A 20,453-nucleotide genomic window follows, 5' to 3' on the forward strand; every position below is an offset into this window, starting at 1 on the left:
ACCACCCTTTATCCTGAGGACACTCAGAGGGTTAAGAGCGGAAGGGATGGGTGGGATTTTGAGAGGCTGGCTTCTATCCATCCAATTTTCAGGGCTACATATGACATTCAGAACTGACAGCAGGACAAATGCTGGGCTTGCCAGGAACTTTGACTTTGTTGATTTTGACAGTCAAGTATCCCTGAGGCCAGGATTCTGGTGGACTTTGCATATTTACCAAGCTGCTCCTCATCTGCACCAGCCCTAGGTTCTCAGATACAGCGGGCATCGTGAGGATTGTGCTTTTGAGTGACAGTGGACGGCGGGTGGCAAAGACACTCCACAATCACTCTCTCATTAGCTTTCCAACATTTTTGACCATGAGCCTCAGAAGAAAACATATTTTTAAAGGGAAACAATATATTTCACATTATGATCCAATACATACAAATACATCACACATAAACACTCCCACACATATGACTAAAAAAACGATTTGCCTCTCTTACACTGGAGGCAACTCGATGCAACAACTTTATTGTTCTTTCCTTTTCTATTCTATTGTTACAATGCTGCTAAAACTGTTTCGGGACCCACAGGCGAGACTGAACCTACATGTTGATAATAAACACACACAACCTCACCGAGTCTTACACATTATTGGCCTCATTGAACATCTGTCTTTAGAGCAAGACTCTCGCAGATAGTGTCCCTTCTGGATGCCAGACCCTGGCCTGGGCTTTTGGGGCCGCAGTGAGGCATATGGAAGTTTCCAGGCTAGGGGTCGAATCAGAGCTGCAGCTGCCAGCCGACCCCACAGCCACGGCAATGTGGGATCCGAGCTGCATCCGTGACCTATACCACAGTTCACAACAATGCCTGATCCTTAACCCACTGAGCGGGGGCTCAGGATCGAACCCTCAACCTCATGGATACTAGTCGGATTTGTTACTGATGAGCCACAACAGGAACTCTAGGCCTTTTCATACGTGATCTTACTTAACTGCCCCAATAATCCTTTAGGGCAGGAGCTATTATTTTTATTGCATAGATAAGGAAACTTAGGATCAGTGATTGAGATCAGATGTTAGCAAAATTTGGAGTAAAATGGCCACACTGAAATCCGGGCCATCAGACTCTGAAACTTTCTATCATCACTCAGAGACCTGGTGAGCCCCTGGGCAGAATCACGGGCTAGGGAAGATTAAAGATGGCTACAGGGGAGTTCCCATTGTGGCTCAGAGGGCTGGGACCTGATGCTGTCTCTATGAGGATATGAGTTCAATCCCTGGCCTTGTTCAGTGGGTTAAGAATCCAGCATTGCTGCAAGCTGCAATGTGGGTCACAAATGTGGCTCGGATCTGGTGTTGCCATGACTGTGGCGTAGACCACAACTGCAGACCCCATTCAACCTCTGGCCCAGGAATTTCCATATGCTGCAGGTGCATGTGAGAAAAAAAGAAAAAACAGATGGCTACAGTGTCTTTGCTGCTCTTCTCATGAAAGATGGAGTCATTCCCCTCCTCTTAAAACTTGGCTGGCCTCAGTGACCTGCTGGACCAGCAGAAGGAGATGGACGTGATGCTCTAGGACTCTGAGGCTAGGTCAGAAGAAATCTTGCTGCTCTCCCAAGAGAGGGGCCTCTGGGACCTTCTCCTTGGGTGCCCTGGACCATTGCGCAAGAAGCCCAACTATTGGGAGACACCGCGACGAGTCCGACCTTCCAGCCCCACCCCTAGCAAGGAGCCAGACCTGGAAGTAAAGCTGCCTTAGCCACAGAAGACTAACCTATATGGAGATGAAGAATGCAAGCCCTGCCCAAATTCGTGACTGCACACCTGTAAGATCCCATAAAAAGGTTGCTGTCTTGAACTACTAAGTGTTGGTAATTGGCTTTGCCACGACAGAGAGCCTGACGTGAGTTTCAGGAGCTCCAATCCACTGTCAACCTCCAGCTTCCAGGCTCTTGGGTTCCCCTGCCTCTTCCTCCTGCAACGCCACCCCATCTTGTGGCTTCTGCTGAGCATGTGCAAGACCAGAGCCCCCAGCCTCTTCTCTCCCTTCCCCTGCTGCCCAGGCTCTGCAGCTTAAGGACAGAATCTCCAAGTTATGGCCCAAGAGGATGCAACTCGAGGGCCCTTTGAGAGCTTCCTGGCCCCCATCTCATATGTGATAATCTGCCCACTGGGCCACTGGCCACCCAAAGGTGCCTTTCACTGGGGGGAACCAGAGAGCAGGAAGCTACCGATGCAGAGGGCAGATGTGCTGGGCATGGAAATAGGCATTAAGAATAGAGAAGCATTTCCCTGCATTTGGACACAAGACTCAGGGCACCGTGACTGACTAAAAATGGAGGGAGGGAGACAGGCCTGAAATCAAAAAGCTTTCCTTCCTAGAGGAGGCTTTGTTACACTCAAGCCCAACACCACACAAAGAAGGAGAAAAGAAACCCCACACCCCCCCCCCGCCGAGAGGATGTATGATATGGGGCCAAAGTCAGGGAGCCGGGGGAGGGGAGGGGAGGGGGGTTGGGGGAGGGGTATGAGCTGTGTTAATATTTACTCAAATTAATAAGATGTTGAGCAACAGCCTCTACATAAAAGCCACAGTTAAAATTAGTAAGTAGTTCATCCTGATCTAACAATATGGAATAATTAATATCCACACTCCTGTGCTTTTTTTTTTCATAAGCAGTAATTAAAGAGAAATATTATATAGCTGCACCTGTTTTTCTCTCTCAGCTTACCACAGTGAGTAAACCCAATCTTTTATTGATGAGAAGAGACGCATGCTGGAAAAAAACCATAGGAAGCGCATCAAAACCCCTCCAGCCTTCCCTTGAGACGTGTAAGAAATCTCAAATTATTAAACCATATGGAGGAGGTGCCATGAGCGGGCTGTTCCCTCTGCAGAGCCAGAGCCTGATTTCCTCTGACTCTCAGCGGCTTGGACGGTTGGGGGCTGTCTGTCTGTCTATCTGTCGGAGGAGGACTAAGGCTTGTGTGCCTGGAGGAACGAGGCCCCCAAGAATTGGTTTTCCTGAGGACAAAGAGAGAACGAATTTCCACAGCCTGTGTCTGCTCCTTTTCCACTGGGTCCAAATCCTCTGCCCCGCAGTGAGTGGGTCAGAGCAGCCCTAGGAAAGACAACGTAGCCCAAGTTGAGGGCCCCTCCCAGACCTCAGTCGCCTCTAGCCAGCTTCCCCCCTGGGTTCAAGGGCTTCAGCCAACCTTGAACAGGTGAGGCCAGGGCAGAAAAAGGCAAAAGAGCTAATCTTTGAGAGCACTTGACAGTTGCTCCTTACAGCTCTCACCCTCATTATGCAAAGTTATTCTGTTCTCCTGCTGAATCCCAGCGGGGCCTCTGCCACAGCTGCTGCCCGAAATTCGAAATTCTGATCTCGCCTTGGGTCTCTGATGCCAGCCGGCCCCTCAGTGAGGACACCCAGCCCCACCCTGCAGTCTGTGCTTCTTTCACAGATGCTGCTCTCCTTCTCCTAAACCTGCCCCGTGGCGATCAGTCCTTGAACTCCAGGAAAGGGCCAGATGTCAAAATCACGTGAGTGGACCCAGACATGTCACTCAGGCGGGAATAAAGCCATCATCAAAGACAAAGGGCCCTGTGAGAGGACTTGGAGTACATTTTGTAGACACAGACAGAGCCCTGCCTTTTTAGCTCCAAGTGATGCACCTGGAGCGCCCCCCCACCCCCGCCGAACCCCACCCCAGCCCGCCAGTGCCTGGTTCTGCAGCAACATGTGAGTAAATGGACTTTCCTACAACTTCCTAGACTGTGAGCTACCTGAGGCCAGGAGGCTGTCTTACTCACTGCCAATTGCCCTGCACTGTGGCACAGAAATGAGGTCTTGCAGTGATTTGGTAAATTAACAGCTGGGGATTTAAGCCATCACTTGCCAGAGAGGCTGGCACCAGGTAAGACATGGCTGCCCAAAGGCCAGAGGCAGGGGGCACCTTCTTTCTGAGTTGGTGCATCCAGTCCTGGAACCCACTTGTGATTTCTGCCATTGACCAGTCTTTGTAGACATCTTGGGCAAACAGACGTAGGCGGAGCCACAAAGAAGGTCTCAAATATTACTGGGGGCCACAACCAAGGAAACGACTGCTGTTTACAAGCCAGTAGATGAAGGTGAACTTGAGAAGGACCTAGGAGTGAGGCAGAATGAAAGGAAAAAGTTCCAGAGAATGGCTGTGATGAAGCTTGGAGAGACTGGGCCACGTCAAGTTCCAGGAGTGACTCTGTCTCCCCTGAGGCTATTCTGCCCGCGGCCTGTCTGCTTCCCAGCTCGTTGGGTATGACTGCCGGGTGACCCACATCTCAGAGCCTACACAGGGCTGATCCTCAGTCAATGACTCAACTCTTGAATCGAACTGATTTTTATCTGGTTCACCCACCTCTGACCACAGAACAGATACACTTTGAATTTTTGCCATTATAAGCACTCACGCGTGGCTAATGGGAGCAATTTGGTGAAATGTATTAATAACCTCAAAAATATTCACATCTTTTGACCCGGTAATTGTCCTTCTGGGAATTTAGCCTAAGGGTATCATCAGAGATGTGGACAAAGGATTTTTGCTCCAAGAAGTTCATCATGACATAATTTCAAGCAGAAAACAAACAGCAAATTGCTTAAATGTTCCACTAAAGGAAAAAATCGTGTACAGAAAAATCCCTATGGTGAAATACGGTGCAGTCCTTGAAAGTGATTACAAGGATATTTTGTGGTGGCAAAATGCCCAAGACATACGATTGTATAAAAAAAAGAAAGAATAGGAGTTCCCCTTGTGGCTCAGCAGTAAAAAACCCAACTAATATACCCGAGAATGATTCGTGTTTGATCCTTGGCCCCCACTCAGTGGGTTAAGGATCCTAAGTTGCCATGAGCTGTGTTGTTGGTCACAGATGCAGCTCAGACCTGGTGTTGCTGTGGTGTAAGCCAGCAGCTGCAACTCAGATTTGACTCCTAGCCTGGGAATTTCCACATGCCACAAGTGCAGCCCTTAAAATTGAAAAAGAGAGAGAGAGAGAGAGAGAGAAAGGAAGGAAGGAAGGAAGGAAGGAAGGAAGGAAGGAAAGACAGAAAGACAGACAGACCTGAGTTGGGAGACTTGGATGTTTGCTACTTTTTAGTTTAGTTTGACTTTTCTACATTTTCTAAAATTTTCGCAATGATCACATACTCCTTTTGGAATCTGAAGAGGAGAAAGAATTGCTGCTTTCTCTGAGCCTTTAAAGAGTTGGTTCCTGAAACTGCTGTCCCTCATTAACCCCGCTGAGGCTTACGAAGCTGGTTCCACACGCTCCCTGTCAGACCTTGCTTGGCACAGCCCAGCGGGAAAGTTGTGTATTTGGCTCTAATTCCGAATGCAATAAAAACATCACAGTTGCTTTTCTTCTGAGTTCTCATCACTGCAGAAGAAAAACCTTCCCCCATGCTTTTGATTCTCCTCTGAACCGCCAATCTCTCTTTTTATGTGAATACTAAATATACTTTAATGGATCCAGATTATTACTGATGGAACCCAAGATCTGGATGATAGAGACACTGTCAGCTGCGTTCTCAAATTCTGGGTTCACATACTCACAGATCTCCACAAAGGGGCAGACATAAATCCAGTTCAGTCTAGAGAATTGTCTCAGTTCCGAATGGAAAGACGAATTTAACTTGGCTTAAACAAAAAAGGGAACTTATTGTTTCAACAAAACAAAAAGCCCTAGTGGGTTAGGGATTCAGCGTGGTTGTGAGCTATGGCATAGCCAACAGCTACAGCTCTGATTCAACCCCTAGCCTGGGAACCTCCATATGCCTTGCGTGCAGCCCTAAGAAGACAAAAGACCAAAACAAAAACAAAAAACCCCCAAACCCCAAAAAGTCCTTGATTGTCAAGAGGGAGGGGGACGGAGTGGGAGGGATGGGGAGTTTGGGGTTAGCAGGTGCAAACTATTGAATTTGGAGTGGATAAGCAATGTGATCCCACTGTATAGCACAGAGAACTAATCTAATAACTTGTGATGGAGATTGATGGTGGATAATGTCCAAAAAAAGATGTATATAAATGTATGACTGGGTCACTTTGCTGTACAGCAGAAATTGACAGAATATTGTAAATCAAGTATAATAATAATAATAGTAATAAAAGTCCAGCGGTATGCTGGCTTCAGGCTCAGTTTGATCCAGTGGTCCATGGTGTCATCAGGGCCCTGATGCATTTTCCCTGCTGTTTCCTTGGCTCAGTTTCATCCTCAGTCTGATTTCCCTTGGGAATGCAGCCATCCAGGTGGGTAACCCTGTTCATAAAGAGGATGCTGGTGTCCCAACCTCCCCAAGCAGGATACTGACATTTGCTCTGACTGAGAAGACTCCACTCAGGGGCTCAGCCTTCAAGTGAAACCAGAGGGACGAAATGTGTTGATTGTCTTACACTGTCGAGTGCCTGAACCAGAGTTGTGGGTGGAGTCAGTTTCACCAAAACCACATGGACCCTCAAAGAGAAACCAGGATGGCTAGAAAGTAGAGAGCGAATGCCAGGAAGTTTCTACAAAGGTCTACCATGGGAAAACTCTTCTTTGGCATTCCTTTGGGGAGAATATCTAAGGATCATTTTGCAAGTACCAACTACAGGAGTATGCAGAGATGTTCAATTTGAGTATTTTATTTAGCAAACATTTACCATCAATTTACAAATCTAGTTACAGAAAATATTTTAATTTTTCATTGGTTCTGGCACTTCAAGGAAATTAATGGTTTAAAGAAGATGGATTGGAAATACTTCAGCAGCCCAGGGTCACAAAGATTAGAAACCTAATTATAGCTTATCTTTGGAGGGAAGAGAAGAAAAGAAAAGTTTGATCAGTAGACCCATGAAATCCATTCGTTGGGAGATTCCTTTCTTGGGATCTGACGAGCCCTGACTCAAGTTCTTCCCTCGGCCCAGATACTCTTTTCCCTTCCTTCTCTGCCACGTGTTCCTTCCAGAGTGTCCCCAGCCCTCCCACAGGCCCTCCCCTGTGAAGACTTCCTGATATTCTGCCCACTTAGTGAAACCCGTGGTCCTCTTCTGTCCCCTTAGTGGAAGCTGTGGTCCCCTTCCATGGACTCAGCCCACACCACCTACATTAATTATGGGGCACTGTGCTCCTGTCTGCTACCCTGCAGATCAAAATACCTTCGGGGGGGCAATGGGTTGGGGTGAAGACGGGGGTGTGGAAGGACGGTGATCGTGAAAAAGTCCTAGGGATGAGGATGGCCAAAGGATATCAAAGCCAAATTTCCAGTGAGTCCTGCCACATGGAACTCTTTCTGGTGATGGGCTCCGGGGAGAAACGCAGGGAAGGGAATAGTGTCCTATATGCAAAGTGATGACGAATAGACGGAGGGTAAAAACTAAGAGAGTCAGGCCATAAAGGAGAAGATACCATCCCTTCAGGGGTCCCTGGGGATTTGGAGAGGGCAGCAGGATTTCCATCACACACACAGGACTTCTGGGAGTTGGTCCTTCACATCTCAAAAGACAGGAGACTGGGGTATTTAGACACTTGACATCTGGGTTATCTTTTGGTTTAAAAAAAAAAAAGGACTATGCCCCCCTTTATTATTTATTAATTTGGATGTGCCCATGGCATGTAAAAGTTCCTTGGCCAGGGATGGAACCCAAACCATAGCAGCGACAATGCTGGATCCTTAACCTGCTGTGCCACCAGGGAACTCTTATGCCCTCCTTTTAAAAAATGCCCCATTCTAAGCATCCAGATGTTTACCACTACACAGAGACCCCAAAAAACCTTTTTTGAGCAGAACCATGTCCCATTGCAGAAAACATTTCTAGGCAAGAAATCTCTCTCTCCCTCTCTCTCTTTGCGTGTGTGTCTGTCTATCTTCTGTCTTGGCTATGGGCTTCCCTCCACTGCTCCTCTGAGCCCCCTTCCTGCTCTGCCCCATAAAAGCTGCTCCGACAGCCCACTGGCACCGTCCAGCCCAGGGCACAGGAAGCCCCTTCCATCATTTGGCTCAGGGGTCAGCAGGCCACCACCTGTGGGTCAAATCCAGCCCGCCCCCTGCTCTCATGTGACCCACGAAGGGTTTTCACACTTTTAAATGGTTGGCCAAAAAAATTAAAAGAAGAGTGGTTATCTCATGACGTGAAAATTACATGAAATTACAAACCAGGGCATTCATAGAAGGTCTGCTGAAGCTTTATTGGAACAGGGCTATCCTCATTCATTGACACAGCATCTGCGTCTGCTTTCTTGCTGCAGCGGCAGAGCTGAGCGGGCGCAGTGGATGCCTGATGTCTTGCAAACCTGGAAGTATCTACTCTCTGGCCCACTCCAGAAAATCTTTAAACTTGGCGCTGCTCTGAGAATCAGACATTCAGTGACCTTTCTCTCTCTTTCTCTGACTCCACCAGGGACAGCTTGCTGTAACAGAACAAACGAAAGAGACCAGCCTTCTGCTTTCTCGTGCAGCTTCCCACACTCACCCTTGGTGAGGGGTTTCTGCCAAGCCCAGGACCGGGGAGACAGGTTCTTACCTTGCCAAGGTCACCCCTGAAGGGCAGAAGTTTCAGAACCTGGTTCGTCCACATGCCCAGAGGCCCCTCTTACCTCCCCCCCGAAAGCTGCCCATCTTCCTCTCTGCTTAAGAAGCAGGAAACTGGAGGAGTTCCCACTGTGGCGCAACAGGACCTGGTGGCATCTCTGCAGCACCAGGATGTAGGTTCCACCCCCAGCCTGACACAGTGGGTTGAAGGATCCTGCATTGCCCAAGCTTTAGAGTTGGTTGCAACTACAACTCGGATCTGATCCCTGGCCCAGGAACTCCACATGCCACAGGGTGTCCAAAAATGAAAAAAAAAAAAAAAAAGAAGAAGAAGAAGCAGGAAACTGGAAACTGTCCTGAGGCCCCAGACACAAAGGCTCTTTCCCCCTCTCAGCAAGTCTGACGCAACCCTTCCAACTCCTGGACATCAAACATCCTCTGACCACCAAAGGCAGCCACCAGCTTTGGGAAACTCATTTGAAATTGAAAAATGCTGATGAAATCAGCCCACGTCTGAATGAAGGCTGTTCTTTCTTACAGACTCCGGCAGAAAGTTGAAGTTGCTATTCAAACCCAAGAGTTCCTTTTGATAGTTCAAACAAGGAGAGGAAATGGTTTCGAGTGTGTTCTTCGAAGCTAATCAAGTCTGTGGTTTTCCTCAGCCCTGCTGTTTGGAGTCCCGGGAAGCAGGCCCTTGTTTGAAAGGCATCCTGGAGAGCCTGGGTCTCAGACGCGGCTTTGAAGCCATTTTCAAAGCTGGCAGAGTCCTGGTCAGGTCCTTGCGAGACGTCCCCAGACTTGAGCTGGCTTTGTGGCCTCCCGGGTGGTCCCAGGGTCACTTGCGAGGGGAGCCGGGAATGGCGAGGACATGGGCAGCCTCCAGTGTGACCCCTCCCCCCCCACCTTAGCTGTGCAAATTTGGAAAAGATATTGACCTCTCTGGGCCCAAGATTCTTGCTCTGTGGAATAAGACTATTGAGAGCGTACTGCAAAGGAACCTGGGGAGATGAAATAAATGATGTCAAGTTTACAAGCACACAGACTGTACATAATACGTCGTAAACCAATATTGAAACAGCAGCGGAGGAAGCATCTTGTTTCCCATGGGAATTGAGCCCTCTGGAAATAGAAAAGTAAACTTTGTGTTTTCTTAGCACCTTTGCTTACAGCTGACAAAGACCATCTGCTAAGCTTCCCTCAACCACACACTAACAACCACCAGCCACAAACAATCACAAAACTGCGACAGGTACAGAGTATTTACAAGGTGCCAGGGCAAGGGTTTGACACATTTCTCCATTAGATTCTCATAACAACCCTGCAAGGCGGGTATCAGTACCATGTTTTCCCACTTTTAACGGAAGACCTGAGGCATAGATAGAGCTAGTGGGCTGGGAAGACAGGATCAGAGCCCAGACAATATGATCCAGAGCCCATACCATAAACCACTTTGCTATCGTGTCTTTAGTAAACAGACAGATAAGTAATAGGTGGCTGTGAGGATGGATAAGCAAAGGAAGAATGAATTATTAATTCTTTGTATCCAGGCTGCCCAGGCTACAGGCATTTGCAGAAGTCGAGGGAGGCAACCTGCTGAGGGCTGGCTCGTAGGTGATACAGATGAGCTGGCCAGGGGAGGTATGTCTGCTCCCTGTGCCCATCCAATGCGTTGACTTGGCCCACTGCTCAAGCCAAGCCCTTAAAGGTAAGGGCTCAGACAGGGATGCTCTGACAGCCCAGGAGATCACACCTACTCATAAGCATCCATTCAGCCCAGATCCCCATTGGTTCCTCTGCTTTTACTAAATATCATTCCAATCTGTAGGAAAAGGTTAGACGTGGACCTCGTAGGAACTGGTGGAAGAAAATCCTTTGCTGGAGATTCCTTTGTCGACAGAAAAACAATTAGAGTGTTTAACTAGACATCTTTTTTTAAATTAAAGTATCGTTGATTTATAATGTTGTGCCAATTTCTGCTGTACAGCGTAGTGACCCAGACAGCCATATATACACAAGTTCAACACACCCTACGTGATTCCTTTTGAGCTATGAGTTAGACCAGAAAACTAAATAAACATATGTTTGTAAAAAGAAGAAGAGGAGGAGAAGGGGGCAGAAAAATAAGAACAACAACAACAATTAGAGGCCCCTTGGCGCATCCACACTACCCCAAACCCACCAATCATGCCTGCAATTCAGCTTTCCCCCAACTTCTGCCATGGACACTGGGTGGCCCTTCGGAGGACTTGGCTGGAGACCAAGTGCATGCTGGCAAATGCTTTCCCAGCTCACTAATGTTGGGATAGAAAAGCAGGATTGTTTGACTTTGGAGGAACTGCTCCCCAAACTCAAGAAGATGAGGCCTCGCCTAAGATAAGGTGGGTTTCACAGGAGGAAGCACCTAAGCTGGAACACAGCCACCCTGCCAGGCTGACGGGGTCACAGAACCATGTCCTCCTATGAGCCTCTAGGGCAGAGAGGGGAGAGGGAGGGAAATATTTTATTGATCACTACCTATGATCCAGACACAGATGAGCATTTTCTAAACAGGTAGAATACTGAGGGTATGGATTTGTGGCCAGAAAGACATAGGTCTGAGTCCCAGCTCTGGAATTACTACCTTTGCGGTCTTGGGCATGTATCATGTATCTAATACTGGTTTTCATACTAGCTCAAAATTTAAAGGCTTGACACAATCTTAGTTGAGCTGAGGAATCTGCAGTTAAGGCAGACAGGGTTCAGTGGAGACGGTCCAGCTTGGCTCTTACGTGCACGAGGGATGGAGATCAATTTTCAAAATGTCTCACTTGGAGTTCCCCTTGTGGCTTAGGGGGTTAAGAACCCAACATAGCATCCATGAGGATGAGGGTTTGATCCCTGGCCTCAATTGGTGGCTTAAGCATCCAGCATTGCTGCAAGCTGTGGCATAGGTCACAGATGCAGCTCAGATCCCATGTTGCTATGACTGTGGTGTAGGCTGGTGGCTGCAGCTCCAAGTCAACCCCTAGCCTGGGAACTTCCAAATGCCACAGATGCAGCCATAAAAAGAAAAAAAAAAGTGGCTCACACACTTGGCTGGCAGGTGGTTGCTGGCTGATGACTGGGTTCAACCGAGGCTACGGGCCAGGGGCCTCAGTTGCTGTCCCTGTGGGCCTTTCTGGCTCTTTGGGCTTCCTCATGGCAACACAGGTAAAGTTCCAAGAGTGAGTATCCCAGGAAAAGGAGGAATGAATGCATGGCCCGTCCATGACCTAGTCTCTCAAACCACACAGCTCACCTTTGCCATACCCTGTTGGTGGAGGCAGTCACAAATGGATATTAGGAGGGTGGCCAGGGAGGCGGGCCAGAGATCAGTACCCACAGGAAGCCATGACCGCCTCTTGGACCAATAATGGCTTAACCCCTTGCTACCTGAAAGACTTTAAATTACCTATCCTTCTGCAAAACACCCGGAGACTAGGCTCTTGGCCAAACTCCCCTCATCCCAGTCTGTAATTTCCTCTGAACAAAGTGATTGCACTACCCTTTTCCTGGGGAAGATGAGTCTGCTCAGCCAGGTGACAGGCACCAAATGGGAGGTGAAGTGTTCTGCTTTCTCTCCACCATCTGTTAACATAACTCCAAGCCACCCTCAGGTTTGCACTGAACTTGCTGGGCTCGTTCCGAAAGGGCTGCCAATGCCGTGATTGCTTTTCTCTCGATGTGTGCTCTCCGAGGGCACCCCGTATCCCCAAATACTCCTTCTGCCTCTTCAGAGGAAGCACCTGATGTGATGAGTGTCAGCTGGCTGAGCGTGGATCCAGGAAGGACCGAGGAGACGAGAGACAACCAGAATCAGCATCCAGGCAGGTCTGCATGCTCAGGACTCTGCTGCTCATCACTCTGTGGGCTTCTATTGACCTGCTGTTCTCAGCCGGAGAGGTCATGAATATAGGGCCCAGAGGGGGCTGAGTCAAATTCAACAGGATGGCCCTTGATTGCTGCAAAAATATGACCTGACACATTCAACGTATGTCTCTGTGGAGACTCAGAAGGGACCCAAATCTAATCATGGAATGGGGTCTGACATCCCAGGCCCACACTTCCCTTTACATCTGCTTCGGAGAGAATGACGGGTGGGACACCACCCTCTGCCCGTGGCATCTGCACCATCTCACTTATGCATCTCCTGAATGAGGCGAAACGGACATCACCGCCCAGGGCAATTACTTCTTCCCAAATCATTTTACGCCACTGACATGACAAGAGCCAAGAGAGACAGGAAATTCAATCCCTTCCGATGTCTGCACAGAAGATTAACCACCGCAAAGAAATGAAGAAAGTGTCTTCATAACAGTGACATAAAGACATTGCTATTCAGTATGTTAATGAAAAATCCATTGATGTTTGGCATTTATCAAGTGTCAAAAATTAAATTTAGCTGTCCTGTGATTTTAATTAGCGTTAACCCAGTTAAGCCAGCAGGTAGCTTGCTGGGGTTCAGGCAGACACCTTCATTTGCATATCTTTTACTGGCTAACACGCGGTGAAAGGAGTAGGCGGCCCGGAAGAGCTTCAGGAGAAGATGGTGTTGGGACCAGACTTTGAAGAAGTTTGACATCTCAAAGGGGATAAGCTCGTTCCAGGAAGAACGAACAGCATGTGCAAAAGGGAAGAGAGTTGAAAGAACAAGACACGTTCTTAGAATAGCAAGTAGTCCCTGTGTGCCTGGAGAGTGATGGGGAGATGAGAGGGAGAGGCAGACAGGAGCTGGGTTGTGAAGGGTCTCAAAGCTCAGGCAAAAATCGTCTTGTAGACACAGGCAGTGGTTAAAAGCTTCGGGGCAAAAACACTTCTATGTGAGTTTGTAAAGTGTATATTGTTACATATATCGAAAAGGATATACCCACCAAATAACGGCAGCTACTGCTAGAGAAAAGGGTGGCGCTGGCTGAGGGGAGGTGGACCTTCCGTTAACTGTATTGTTAGAACTGTCACCATGAGAAGAAATGAATGTATCGTGTGATTTAAAAAATTAAAAATAATTTTGCACAATTTTAAACAAACATACCAGGGTCACAGATGGACCCAACTTTGCTCAAATGTGTCAAGAAAACACAGCTTCTTTCTTGCTTTTCAATGAGTCTAATCTTCCTGGCCATCCTGCATCCCACAGGCTAACCCAAGGGTGGGAGCAGAAGAAACAGACAAACATTAAATTTTCTAATCAGTAGTGTTTTGGTTTCTGACAGTCTGATGGGCTCTGCTGAATAACCCAGTCCCTTTCTGATCCAATCTTCGTCTCTCGGGTTTCGTCCTTCTGTTCTCTTGGAAAGGGTGTTTGGGGGCTTTCAGGCCCTCATTGCAAGAGGATAAGGGGGCTTTGAGCCTAATAGGATGCTCTGGCTTGTCCTGGCCTCTGTCTCAGTGGCCACCTTGCCATCTAGTCTTTGGGGGTGTCATGCTGGAATCTGGGTCCTGGCTGCATGCACGCTCTGGGCCTGTGTATCCTCACATCCCTGGCCTGTGCTCTGGATCTCCAGAATCTCTGGCTCCCAGCACAGCATGCACAGGTCATGGAGACCAGAGCTGCTGCCCTGGGGCTCTCCTAGCAAGTCTCCTGAGCCAAGGCTGCGCCCTCCATCCTAGTCCATGGCAGCCAGCCTCCCAGATGAGAACCCACAAGTTCTAGTACAAAGGAATGGGGTTCTGAACAGTAATTTCTAAAAGGTTGAGCAGCAATCCCAAAAGCCTATCCCAGGGCGTGCTGGGAGCAACCCTCACACCTGCTCACACCCCCCCAGCAGGGCCCTCGCCTTGTGAATAGCCAGCTGAGCACTTCCAGCCTTCCCTGTGCCTTAATCAGAGTGGTCTCCACAAACTCTCTGTCTCTCACCCCCAAAGAGCTTGAGGGACAGTCTCTCAGAGAAGAAGGAGGCTGCCACCTGCTCCCCCAGATCTCCTTGGACACTTCTTGAAGTTAAGCCCTCACTTCTATTCCTTTGGTGACACGGTCAGAGGTGTAGTCCTGGTGGTGACCTACCCCAACCTTCCTTGTACACTCAAAGTCCAGCGGGCAGCCAGGGGCACGGTCCCTGAGCACTTTGGAAAAGCAACAGCATCACTTGTTTGGACCAAACAATAGCTGAAGATCAAGGAGTCAGCCTCCTTTACTCAGAAAATAGCAGGCTAAGCTGCAAAGAGATCAGGTTGGGATCAACCCGGAGGACAAAGTCCCTTTACCTCCCAGCCTCCCAAGTCTCTTTTCTGGCTGCACTGTGAGGTGTTTGGGGATCCTAAGCAGCAGAGGCAACCAAGGGAGCTTTTTCTGTTCAAGGGTTGTAGTGAGGGAGTGACCTGGGAGAGCAAATGAGCAGCTGGGACCCTGCCTGTGGTTTATAATTTTCCTGTTGTAACAGAGGCTCTTTTAGTCAAAAATAATTCATCTCTTCTTGAAGTGATAGGTAGCTGGACCAGTTTCTTTGACTTTCAGCAAACCCACATAAGGTTCAAGAAACCCCATGCAAAGAAGAAAGGAATCGGTCAAATACAATAATTGGAACCTAATTCATTTTTTTTTTTCTTTTTAGAGCTGAACCCCCTAGGGGTTGAATCAGAGCTACAGCTGCTGGCCTACACCACAGCCACAGCAACATCAGATCCGAGCCATGTCTGTGACCTACACCTCAGCTCACAGCAACACCAGATCCTTAACCCACTGAGTGAAGCCAGGGATCGAACCCGCAACCTCATGGTTCCTAGTCAGATTCATTTCCACTGCACCATGATGGGAACTCCAGGAGCTAATTCTTTAGCAGCCAGACAGGAATGAGGAAAAGAGGCTCAGGCTTTTTGAAGAATTTTTTTTATGGCTTCCAGAAAACACATTTCAAGTCATGTCTATCACTTTCACTTGCAGGTGACAGAAAACCCAGAATAGACTCACTGAGACAAAAAAGCCCTTGCCATAGAATAGAAGAATCTGAAATCAAGCATCAGGCATGGACTGATCCAGGGTTCAAACAATATGACCAGCAATCTCTCCCTCTTAGTGTCTCGGTTTTGCTCTTTCTGTGCTGCCTCCTTATTTGGTCTCTTCCCTTGTGGCTAAAAATTGACCACCAGAAGCTTCTGGGGCCATATACTTCCAAGTTCAAATTCAGTGGGCGAGGGAAGGCTAAAGATATCTTTGTCTTGATATTCACAGCCGTGAAAATCTTAATGGTCTCTCTGATTGCACTGTCTCTGTCAGGAGACAGCCATGAACCAATCACTGACGTCTAAAGAATGCAGCCTACCAACAGGTTTGAGCTGTGTTTTACGCCCCAGCCTCACACATAGCTGAGATGGAGGCAATGACAACCCACAAACACAGTTGGAGCTGTTGCTGGGAGACCAGGGAGGGAGACGTGGATGCAAGAGGAAACAGCCATTGTCCTTGACAATAGCTAACATTTAATGAGCTCCAGCTGTGTGCAGGGGCTTCCATGCCATCATCTCATTTGTCTTGTCAACACCACCACCCGTATTTCACAGATGACAAATCTAAGGGCCAGCACGACTGAAGAATTTGCCCCATGTCACCCAGCTAATGAGTAACAAGGGCAAGATTTGAAACTGGGATTCCAAAGCCTATGCTTTCGGCAGTTACAGCTCCTGTGCAGCCTGCTACAGCCCCATCATAGAGACTCTTAAACAGCCCGAACAAGGACCCCCAACATGGTGAGCTGGGCCCAAACCTTATTCCAGATACTGCAGTTGTACCACAAAAATTTTTTTGCTTTTTGTTTGATGAATTTAGGTTTTCCTGACAGACACTATGGTCAGCATTGGCACGGTGGCTCTGTTTTCAGAAGATGAACTTTCCCAGGCTCCCTAAGAACGGACCTCCTGCAGAGGTCAAATAGTCCATCTGGTCCTGGCATCTCCACCCCACCAGTTCTGGCCACATCAGCCAGTTTAAACCGACCTTAAGAAATAATCTTTTATTTCCTAAGTGAATCACCTCCACCCCCTCCCCCAACTGCTTCCCAAAAACCATGCCGTAGCTTTCCTTCTGGTGCTGAATCAGGAAGCTTCTTATCTTATCTGAACCAGATACAGCCCCTCCAGGGAGCCATCAGGCAAGAACATCTGCCAAGAAGACCCAAAGCTGGATGCCGCCTAGCATCCATCTTCACGATGATGAGCTGACGGAGGTCACCGCCAGAGCCGGGGAAATCAATACGGGAGCAACAGTAAGCTTTCAGGTGAGTAGTGGGAACAAATGACAGCCAGGGTAGCTGTTTCACATGTTCAAAATTTAGGTTATCAAAGCCCAAATTCAGCAGTTCCACCACAGATAAACAAGAGTGAAACCTGTCCCGTCAGAGGTCCAAGCTTCTGATGGCTGCTCAGCATCCAGTACAGCCATCATTTGTGTCTGCAAGGAGAGCGGGGTTTTTTACTCACTTACATTGTCTCAGCTATATTCCCTCCTTGGAACCCATTATTGGCCTCCAGCACCTCCCCTCCCCCACCTTCCTATATTCTCTTTTATTTATTTATTTTTGTCTTTTTAGGGCTGCACCCTTGGCATATGGAAGCTCCCAGGCTAGGGGTCGAATCTGAGCTGCAGCTGCCGGCCTACACCACAGCAACTCGGAATTTGAGCTGCAGATGCAACCTACACCCCAGCTTGTAGCAACGCCGGATTCTTAACCCACTGAGCAAGGCCAGGGATCGAACCTGCATCCTCTCAGATACTAGTCATATTTTTAGCTCACTGAGCCATGAAGGGAACTCCATATATTCTCTTTTTTAAGTTAATGGCTTTAGGCATTTTCCACATTTTGCTTTCTTCCCCTCTCATCTGATCAATCTCAAAACCAGTGGTTCTCAGATTTAGCTACACATTAGCTTCACCTGGGAGTTGCTTTTGTTTTGTTTTGGATGCAGAGGCCTGGGCGCCGTTCATCTCTGGTGGGAGAGTTTAAACTTTTTTCCATGGTGGCCCACTGGAATGTTTTTAAAGACACGTATCTGTTGAAATTGGGGTACAAAATAAAACCAGCTAGACTCTCAGGCATCAGTACGTGGCTTTGTGCCTTTGCTCTAATAGGACTTTCTTAAATAGAAGCCAGTGCTGTGTTGGATGTCATGGGCCTTAGAAGTCATTCTGTAAACCCATGCTGGGCCAGGCATGGCAGGTGGGAGGAACAAACTCAAATTGCAAATAGGTGTCCATTCTGGGGAGGGCACACAATAGAAACAGCTCAATAGGTCACCAGGCTGCCACTAAGTGGCTGGCTGATCCCCTCACAATACTGTACAGTATAGAGCTCAGAACTTGGGGATCCCAGATTTGCCATCTGTGGGTCCATCTCTCTGACTCTCCTTTTTTTTCCCATCTATAAAATGAGGATAATAATAGAATCCACTAAGGATTAAATGAGCGAATGCATGTAGAACACTCAGAACAGTGCCTGGCACTCGTGGATTCTGAAGGCAGGTTACACTGCTCTTATTATGGCCAAACCAGTTTCTGGAGAGGGTTCCCCATCACTGTCCCGTGTTTCTGCAGGTCTTCCAAATCAGGGCTTGACAGCTTTTGTCTTGGACTCCCTTTGCAAGCACGTCTGTGCTGCAACTAGCCTTCGAAGATACAGTGTCTGTCTCCAGGGCAGAGGGAAGATTTGATTGCTGTCCAGTATAATAATGAGAATGTTTCTCTCTGGGGCAAATGTTGAGCAGGTTATAAAACACTTAAGTTTCCTAGACTCAAATTCTTCAACAGTGACACAACCCACTCCATGCGCTGCTCTACAGCATCCCATGAACTTGGGGATTGAGGGGAATCAATGCAAATAGGAAGCTCCAGCTGCTGGCTGTGCTGAGAATCATAAAGTCTGTGGTCTACGATCCACGAGTCTCACATCTTCCACAAGCCAACATGAAACGATAACGAACTAAATTGTGAGCTTTCAAACAAGGCAAACTCTCAGACCGTTTGGAGTCCTTGACAACCAGAAGCTTAGAGTTGGTTGCTGTTGCTGGCAAATTAGATTCCTCAGTGCTGATTTCCAGGCGACCTTGACCCATATTGTTGAACCCATTCTCAGCCTCTCTTCAAGCCTGCTTGGATCCAAGACCTATTTGGGCAGTTCTGTCCCATGCACGTGGATACACCTTGGGAATTCAGAGGCTCAGATCTCACTTCCGAGAAGCCCTCTCAGATTCATATGGCTCCTGCCCTGTTTCTGCACTCTCCCCATGCCCCCAGAGCCATGTGGTAGGTTTCCTAGTACCCTGAATATTTGGTCTATAGGTCAGAGAATCACTTACTCCAGCCCTGCACCCTTCAAACTGGGGTACCAAATTACACAGCTTAGGGTGGGCTAAGGCACCAGAGCAAGACTGGCCTTACTACAGCCATCAGTTCATCCAAAGGAGGCCCCAGGAGAAAGCGAGGCAGGTCTGGACCTGCACTGTGGAGCACCAGATGCGCCACTCCATTGTGGCTTCCTCACATGTGCTGCTCAGCCACCTGGCAAAACCCTGAGAGATACTGGGCCCATATCGGAAATGAGAAATTTTCAGAGAGGAGCCACATGCCCAAGGTCACGCAGGGGATTTGAACCCTCATCCTGCCCAGAGGGTGTGCAATTTCATCCCATCGCAGCGCCCTGATGCTGCAGGACGTCTCACTCTCCGCACGGGAGCGCTCTTTCTTTTCAGGGTTCCCCTCTCTCCAGGGACTGAGACCATCCCTGCCCAGGTGCCAGTTCCCCCCGCTGAGAAGTTTGCCTGCTGTTGTTAATTAGTGGGTAAACATCTAGATGTCATTAATGGACCTGAAGTGTTTGACAGCAAATAAAACACTAAACCCCCGGGCAGGGCAGCTTCCCACAGGCCCGCCGTCTCTATGACTTCTACTGCTTTCTTATCTTGGCTCGCTCCATCTGCTGAGACACTCAGAAGAAAGACACAAGTCTTTCTGGGTCCTCTGGCTTTCATCTTCCTTGCCCGAGGCAGTTCTACACTTTCAAGGATTAAGCCTACAGATGGATAAATCCTTACATGCAAAACTGGCCTCAGCTTTTGGATGAGCCATAGCCCGGCCCCAGGTTGAACCTCAATGCTCCCTTCCCCAGTGTGTGTGTCTCCAGAGAGGAAGATCTTTTCTGCAGCTTCACTGTGGCTCCCTTAGGTCCACTAGGTGGATGATGGAAGAGGCGGCTCAGAACCCCAAGATCCTGTTGACTTAGCAGGTTATGAGCCTGACTAGTATCCATGAGGATGTGGGTTGGATCCATTGGCCTTGCTCAGTGGGTTAAGGATCAGGGCTTGCCATGACCTGTGGTGTAGGTCGCAGATGCCGCTTGGATCTGATCTGGCATTGCTGTGGCTGTGGCACAGGCCAGCAGCTGCAGCTCTGCTTTGACCCCTAGCTGGCGACTTCCATATGCTGCAGGTTGTACACCAGCTGGGGGGAACCAGACCCTCCCTCCTGATTGCTCCAGCCCTCCCCATCTCTCCCCTGAGTGCTGGGGGCTCTGTGCTCAGCAGCAAGGGAGCAAGCACCACAGGACTTGGTCTGCATCTGGCCCCAGGTACAGAGCAAGCAGAGCACACAGCCTCCAAAGCTCTCAAGGACAAAGCTAAATGAATATTCTCTGAAGCTTTTGATGCTTCAGGTCTTCACCACCTGAGCAGATCTCAGGGTTGGCATCTGGTGAAAATATCTTGAGGCACTGACAGCTTTCCCCCCTTTTTAAGGTGCATTTTACGTATTCTGGATATTGTGTACAAACTGCAATATATACAAACCACATATACAATATGTGACCTTTTGTGTCTGGCTTCAGTGTCATTGAGTTTTATCCACTTTGTGGCATCAAAAGAACACGTGTACACCTACGTTCACAGCAGCACTATTTACAATAGTCAAAAGGTA

Source organism: Sus scrofa, chromosome 12, assembly GCF_000003025.6.
Source record: "Sus scrofa isolate TJ Tabasco breed Duroc chromosome 12, Sscrofa11.1, whole genome shotgun sequence".
In the NCBI taxonomy this organism is placed as follows: domain Eukaryota; kingdom Metazoa; phylum Chordata; class Mammalia; order Artiodactyla; family Suidae; genus Sus; species Sus scrofa.